Source organism: Corapipo altera, unplaced genomic scaffold (assembly GCF_003945725.1).
Source record: "Corapipo altera isolate COAL_440 unplaced genomic scaffold, ASM394572v1 124, whole genome shotgun sequence".
Classification (NCBI taxonomy): Eukaryota; Metazoa; Chordata; class Aves; order Passeriformes; family Pipridae; genus Corapipo; species Corapipo altera.
This window is the reverse complement of record NW_020884967.1, coordinates 8,621-17,240: the sequence shown is the minus strand read 5'-3', so window position 1 is coordinate 17,240 and position 8,620 is coordinate 8,621.

Below are 8,620 nucleotides of genomic sequence, written 5' to 3'. Positions count from 1 at the left end.
CATCTCTGTTTTCTGGAAATCATTTCTTGTATTCGTGTTACTCCATTTGCTTTAGCATCCTCCTGCTCCAGCTTTCTCCTTTCCTTTCTGTTCCCAGAGATCCCCTGTTTCTCCCCTTTCCTTCAAAGTGTCTTGTTCTCTTTACAGCTCCTACACACCAAAACTTACTCCGAGTCGGACTGTAAGAGAAGGTGATCAGCAAAACAAGGAACTGCTTCCCTTTCCCACTGTCTGGATATGATGATAATAATCACAAGATTAAGAACACCAGAAACATGTTATTGGTCAGAGTGGTCCTTCCAGCTCAGGGTTTGACTCCAAGAGGAAAGCACACATCTATCTGCTTCCTACTGCTTGTCCCCCTCATATTCCCCCATCATCTACATTGTTATGCCAACTGCTCCCATTAGTTTATGGATCTGTCATCACAAATTTGTCTAATCCTCGATTAGACCAACTGATGCAATCTGTCCCCACACTCTCTTACTGGGGCAAGGAAGAGTCTGTGTGTAAAGTACTTTCTTTAAACTAGTTTAAATTTAAGCCCCCTCTTTCTTCTGCTGTTTTGTGGTTTAACACACACCAGATATTTCCTACAGGAAGCACCGGAAACATTTAACAATTGTCAAAAATATGGAGCTATTCTCATTTTCCCAGAGTCCCTTAGGACAAAAAAAGCTTTAGCACTGTTTTGCAGGGCAAGGCAGGTCTACACTGGTGCTACAAGAGCCTTACACCAACACTTTGGAGCTCGTTCAGCTCTGACTGAGTGAGGCAAAGGCAGCAGGAGCTGTGTCTGTGCTTGTCCTACAGCTCTCCATCTTCTGCTCTTAGTCCTCCAAAATTCACTGGGCTTTTGGCAGGGACCAGGAGCTGAGACCTTGTCACTGGGTCTATCAGCCACGGCTTTGGAAACAAACACCAGTGCAGAGCATTAGTTGCTCAAAGAATATACAACTAACTTCTGCCAGATACTTTTTTCCCTTCTTTTTAAAAATAAATCCATACTTGCACTACATTCCCAGCCCCTCAGGTTCTACTTCAACATGTTTTACATCACTCCCATATTCAGGAAATATAAAAACTGACAAAAGTAAGAGCTTAATTGTGAAGCAGTAAAACAGGAAAGGAAAGAAGAGTTAGAGGTCTACATTTGACCACTTTCACTGGTGGAAGAAAACTGGCAGAAAAACTGCTGAGCCAACAATATGCTCCTCTGAAAATCTTCTTTAAACCAAAATCCTTGCACAAATGAGTTTCTTCACTTATAATAGATTAGCAAATCTGTATTTATATTAGTTGATATCTGTTAATACTAGTTAGAATTTCAGAAGAAGTCAACTCAAATCACTTTTTGGAGTAATCTCTGTTTATCTCCAAACTACTTCTCTGCTTTGCCTTCATAAATAAAGTGGCCAAACCCCAGACAAGCTAAAGGTTTCACCCATCAAAATATAACCTCTCCAAAACATACCTTAAATGCACAAGTTTACATTGTCTGGGGAAGAGAAGGAGAGAGTGGAGCAGGAGCTGTTACAAGCACTTGCCCAGTTGTAGGTCTGCATGATGCCCAGTGCTGAGTGCAGAGAAGTGGAGCAGTGGGACACTGATGGCAGCGTTTGCCTGGTGCAGGATTTGTCCCTCTGCAAACACACCAGCCACACACAGCACATCCTTGCCTCCTCACAGCAGTGACTGCCTGTGTCATAATTCACTGTCAAGAATCAATTCTTGGGGAAACAACATCTCTGTAACACAAACTAAAGACCAACACAGCCTCTAATTTTAGACGGTGGCTTGCGTGGGATCTGCACACACTTCTGAGAGGTGACCTGCTTTTTATTCACTGGATCAGTGTTTCCCGATCCGCTGGATGTTATTTTGAAGAGTTTGAAGAGACACTAAACAGAGCTGGGAGAACACAGGCGGCAGTGAGGCACTAGGACCCAGCAGAGGAGTGGGAAGGGGGGGGCAGTTTTCTCACCCAAAAGCCTGCAATTCTGTCCCCACCCCCTGCTGACCCACATCCTTCAGCCTTCACTGCTGGGGAAAAGGAAAAGGGGGGAAAATATCAACACTACTTTAACTTATGTTAAAATATAACTAACTGAAGCTAGTTAAACACGGGCAAGAAACAGTTAAGTTTGAACGGAAAAAAACCAAAACAAAACAAAAAAAAAAAACCCAACAACTGGCTTCTGATCAGAAGGAGGAGTTTGGCTTTCAGCGATTTTTGAATCAGAAGTAAATACAGACTATAGTGAAGCTTCCTGCCCGAGCTGGGGTGCCTCAGAGGTTCCCTCAGCACCCCAGGGTGGCTCCCAGCACCCTTCTTCAGCAGCCAGCACCCTTCATTTCCATGTCCAGGGTGGGAACACAGCCACAGAGAGCCAGCTGTCCCCCCAGGGGTCCTCCCGCTGCCACAGGCATTTTTGAGTCATTCCGGTTTTGATCACTAATTTCGCTTGTGTAAATTGTGAGTGGATTGTCTGTGCTGTAAAAGGTGGCCAGGGGAGCCCACATAGAGGGTCCCCAAGTTTGCTAAAGCCACGTTCCCAGGATGTCATTTTGTGAGATATGTAATGACCACACTTTTTGGAGAGTCCCTTCAGTACACGAGGTCCCCGAGGGCCTCTGCATTACAGATTCATAGACTCACTGGGGGAGGAAAAGACCTCTGAGGTCATCGAGTCCAACCATTTAACCCCTGCAGACACGAACCCAAGGAACTTCAGTTGCAGAAGTCGGGTCCTGAGCCTTGACAGTGGGAGGAGCAGCACCAGGGCTGAGCAAAGGCTGCTCTTGCTGAGTTAAAATCCTCCCGCAGGGACTCCTGCCGAGATGCCCATTTGTCCCACACACAGAATGCCAGAAGAGCTCAGTGCTCTACACCAGTTAACCTCCTGACTCGCTGCCTCTGCCCTCACACCAGTATGACCAGACTCGTTAATGTTTGGAGGGTGTTTTTTCTATGAATAACTGCTATTACTGCTGACCAGTGTTACCCTTTGGACACCTTCCTTCACAGTCTGTAACCTCCATGTTTTCCACTTTGACATCTTCATTCCTTTTCCCTTTTTGATTTTTCAGCCATTAGTCTCTCCACTGGGTTGCTCTTTTGGTTTTGGTTTCTTTTCTTTTTTTTTCTCTTGTGATTTTATGAGGAAATGACAGCCAACACATGAGAGGTTTACAGTAGAAATGGCATAATAACCTCGATCTGATTTTTTTTTTCTGATTTTAGTGGAAAAAAAGGCAAGGCAGGACATAGACCCAGGGAGGTCACAGGGAGGAGGATGCTCATCAGCTGAGACACAACAGAGGAGGGTTATACTTACTCAGACCTGAGCTTTAAATTCCTGAAGTATTGGGAAGTGCTCTCCAGCACTAACTTTCTATTGCCTGTTTATTGCTGAATCAGACTCCCATTGTGTCCTAGATTACTTCAATTTCCCCATTATTCAATAATCCACAGTTCCTCTCTTTGCATTAGCCTGGATTCTACTTCAAAAAAAATCCCTGTGGATATCAGAAAAAAAATTTGCCTGGAAAAAAGTATTAAAATTTAGATTGGGCAATGTTTGAATACCTCAGGAAACATTTTCTTTCTGGTGAAAAAAAAAAACAAAAAACACACAAAGAAAAAGGTTTTCTGCTTGCTTCTCTGGCTTAAGGTTTATTTTCTATTTCTCCCAGATTTCTAAGATTCCAATAGCCCTGAAGGGTTCAGCAGTACAGCTCTGTCCAGCTCTGTCTTACCCACACAGAAAGGCCATTGTGGCCTCCCAGTACCTGAAGGGAGCCAACAAGAAAGATGAAGGGAGACTATTTAGAAGGGCCTGGAGTGACCAGACAAGGGGGAATGGCTTCAAACTGAAAGAGAGTAGGGTTAGATATTAGGAAGAAATTCTTCCCTGTGAGGGTGAGGAGGCCCTGGCACAGGTTGCCCAGAGAAAGTGTGGCTGCCTTATTCCTGGAAGTGTCCAAGGCCAGGTTGGACGGGGCTTGGAGCAACCTGGGCTAGTGGAAGGTGTCCCTGCCCATGGCAGGGGGTGGAACAAGATGATCTTTAAGGTCCCTTCCAACCCAGGCAGTTCTAGGATTCCATGGTTCTGTGCTGGCTGTGAAGAGATCCTTCATGCCTGTGAATCCCTCCACGCTCTCACAGCACAACCCACAGCCAGGTTGTGTTCAAGAACACCACAGAGAGAAGCAGCCCTTCTTTAGCTGCACAATGTTTGCACAGCAAGGGGTATTTTTATAGGCCTCAGGGCTGCTGCACATCTGTCACCCCTGTGGTGTCCCTGCCCTGGAGCCTGGTGCTCCCGGATGGAATTGCTGCACGTGTGACACTCCTGCTCCAGGATGGGCAGCACAGCCAGCTCCTTCCAGAGCCACCACCCTGCTGCTCACTCCTCACACAGCTCTTCTGTTCACCCTCCTACAAATTCTGGGCTGCAGTAGAAAAGGGCTGTGTTTAGAAAGCATCAAAAGAAAGATTTTGCCACTAACAGTGCAAGTGATTCGGTAACAAATGGCATCAAATTCAGTGTGTTGTAAGAAATCAGAATCCCATATTCTCAGGTGTTCTGGACTGGACAGCAAAGCACAAGCTAGACCACATTCAAAGACTGACAGACAGCTGTTTCCATGTCTGCACCTTGTTTTCATACATTCTGTCCACAGTAGGAGTCACAAAAATCTCACTTGGACGTTTGTCTCTCTTCACTAAAGAGATGTGTCTGAACAGGGCCCCAGGAACCTTGAAGTAATGAATATTTTACAGTCACATTTTAAGGACTTGCACATAAATAAGAGGCATGCCTAACTGATATTTACCTATATTTACCTATATTATGCTACCATAATAGGAAACCAAATTAATTAAAAACATCAGCAATTACAGCTGACAGGGGAAGTGTATTAGATAAATACAAAATGCACCCAACTGTTACTTTCACTGTGACAGAGAAGCACTAGTTTTCCAGAGCTGGCAGCTTCACATTTTCATGTGGATTAACTTACCTATCACTAAAAATAAAATTAATTTACTACCTTGTGCACTACTTGGCTGTTGGGTCACATTGATCAAAACCCAAACCAAAACTCTGTTACAGTTCAAATCAGGATGGCCCTGTAGCTCACTGGCAGAGGAATGAAGGCCATTATTCCAATTTGGTTAGAAACTGGAGTTACGTGAGACAATTTATATTACTAGTGTTGCTTCAGACTATATTTGTGACCCTTAAACAGCTCACCATGGAGGAGGTTATTTCTGAGGAAGCAACACTTTCCTGAGCTGCAATCTCTGCATGATTATCTGTGAAATGCTTTTGTTTTCCTGATAGGTTTTGATTAAAGCTATGTTCACAGTACAATATTTTTTACTTACATACACCATTTCAATGCACCTTTAAACAAGCTTGGAAAATGCCCTCAGAATCACAGAAAGAATTGCAATACGGTAATTTGTAACACAGCTAAAAAAAATTATCAGATGACAAAAGAAGGGGAAAATAGGGAAAACTCAGCTTCCCTGCCTCAGCCCCCACCCTCAGCTTTCCCCTGGAGAACCATGTCCAAGGTGTTTTCCCTCACTGACCACATGACAGACCTTGTTACTACAGACCTGCTTCCTAGAACAGCCACTATAAATATGACATCACATTAATTAACCTTTCTTTTATTCCTCTGCAGGAGTGATATTACAGTGGAAAGCCCAGATAACATGCTCATTAACTTTTCCATTCTTTGAACAAGTAAGCTGACAAATTCAAGCAAAAGTATTTGAAATAAGCTTAATTTGTCTCATTTTTTACTCGGTTATCTGCTCAGCCTAAGAGACAACTTGTTTCTGATGCATGAAGCAGCAATTTTATACCAAGTACTAGCCTGAAATGTTCTCTTCTGTACCTATTTCACCCTAAAGTGGCTCATTCAATCAAGGGAGGCTTTTAAGCAGATATTGGAGCTGCAGCCATGACTAAGTGACAATAATGAGACCAGACAGCTTAAAACCTTGATATTGTTTCTGCTTCATACCCAAGCTGACACCCCACTGAGATCCTTCCACATTTGCCTGCCTTTATGATACTGCAAAAGCCACAGCTCATCACAAACAACAACATTAATGAGATTTCTATTGGGATTGCAATACATTTTTCTATTGGGACCATTTGGACACTACTATTTGCCTACTTATTCCTCTCCTAATTAATTCTACTGGCAGTTGCAGATCTTCAGTTGCATAAATACTCTCCTGTGTTTGCTCAATTAAGTGGAAAGATTCCTGTAACCTAACATGTTAACATTAGGATAAAAACAGCTGCATAACGTCCACCCAATACAGAAAATCCTGGAACTCTCTAAAGGAAAAGCCTTTCAAAGCTCCTTAGACCTCTATTTTTTCCCCAGTTGTTCAATTTAATTTTCAAAAGTATATTACAAATATTTTATCCATGTTTCAGAGCTGGTGAATGTACCAGATTACCAGTGAGTACAAAACAGCATTTCTTTGGATAATTACATGACAAGGAGCTTTACTACAACTTTACTACACTGAATGATACCACTGAAGTCATTAAAGGTTGAGGGAACAGAAGAGTTCAGGACTCTGCTGCATCATCCAGCACCCACACACACAGCTATGGATGACAACAAAAGTCCTGATGTGTCAGGGGATGGCTTTTGTCTTCCTGGTTCCATTCCAGTAGAGGGAGAGAGAACTCATTTACCCAACTCTTTGGAGGAGCCTTCAGCACTGCCAGTGCCAACCTTGGCTCAGGAAGTCTGGCCAGAATCCATTCCTAGGAGACCCAAAGAAAAAAGGATTTCTCCCAGCAGGAAAAAGAATGTCATTGTGCAAGAGGACAGAACTCTGTCCGAGTGCCCTCACGGCCCACGTCAGTGCTACCTCACTGTTCCAGCTTCTGTGCTGAGAGGCCATTTCCTATCCCAAGCATTCCTCCCTGGATCACCCCTTCCACCCAAGAGATGAGTTTCAAGGTGCTTCAGACTTGCACCTTTGTTTAACAATAATAAACAAAGCGGATGAACATCTTCAGTCACTCCACGTCACAGGTTCCATACTCCCCAATGTGTGGACAGCAGCCTGTTTGCTTTGATTTATGACTAGGAATTTACCTAAAAAAATTCCCTTTTGAGGCATCAATGACATGCCAGCTTTCATGAAATTACAATCCCAAATTTCGGGACGTATTTAGGACCAGTAGCTCCTTGACATTCCGTCCTGGGTTACACGGAGTGTCTCAGGAGGCCAGGTGGTGGCTGTAATTCAGTTATATCATGGATTTGATATCTAAATGTTCTCATCAAGAAAGTCTGCCACTTCAGCAAGGCAAAAGTAGAACAAGTGTTTTTAACTCCATTGCATTTTGACAGTTTCCATGATTACTGCACTTTTAAAACCAACACCTTATGGCCCATGTCCAGTCTGCTCACAATGTCCCTATTGGCTCTCCCTTATCACAGATTATTTAAGTTTCCAGTTGGAAACAATCAGCTTGGAGAGAGTTGGTTAAGTACTTTAATGAGGTGCTGGCTTACAGCCCCGATTTTAATACTCAAAAGGAATAACAGTTGATAACTCCCAGCCTCCATGACACACATTACTTTTTAAGACTATAAACAGGATTATTTCGTGTTACAAAACAGAATTAAACTTTTCACTGTCTAGGACTGTAAAATTATTTCAGTATGGATTATCTCTAGGTTTTCCAAACATTATCAACTTTATCAATGCTATTCAGTGCAAGAACTTCCAGCTGTGTCAGTTAAGACTGCGATTAAGAAGAAATCGTGCCAATTAACCAAAGAACCTCACAAGATAAACATAACACTAACTTTTTTCTGAAGGACACATCCCACTTAGTACAAAACTCCTGTTCAGCAATGAAGTGCTTCCTATTACTTGGCATTCCTGCTTATTTGGAGTTGTACAAACAGAACTGCCCTGCAGGTTAGGCATGGATTTGACATTAGTAAATAACATATATTAAACCTCAACTATGGATGCAGCTAATTATGCACACAATCAAAAAAAAAAAAAAAGAAACGTTTGAATTTTTATCTCAACAGTTATGAAGCAGGAGAAAATCTTGACAGGAAAAGTATCCATAATGATCAGATCCTTACAACCAGATGGCTTCCTCTTGCAGTGAAAATAAATGGTTCAGAATGTCCTTTGGCCTGTCTTCACCACAAAGATGTAATCTTGGTTCCTAAATCCAGATGTAGACACTTCTTTCCCCCAAGCCTAATTTAATCCCTGGTATTTAGGACACCAAAAGAATTCTCTGCAGGGCTTTTCCACACCTATTAACTTCTACAACCATGTTTTTCCGTTCCTCATGTTTCGAATACAGCACTTTTCAAACACAATGCAGAGCACAGGCCTGCTGCCCTGCTGCTGGCCAACTCTGGCCTCCCTCCCAGAACACGCCCTCTTGAACCTCTCCCCTGCACCCAGATCAGCACACAATCCTCCAAACACATTTCAGCAGGAGTGACAAACCTCAACCTCAGCCATAAATTTTGAAATAGAGGGCTTCTTGCAGATACAACCATCTTGCCCCTATTCCACAGGCTGTGCTTTCCTCTG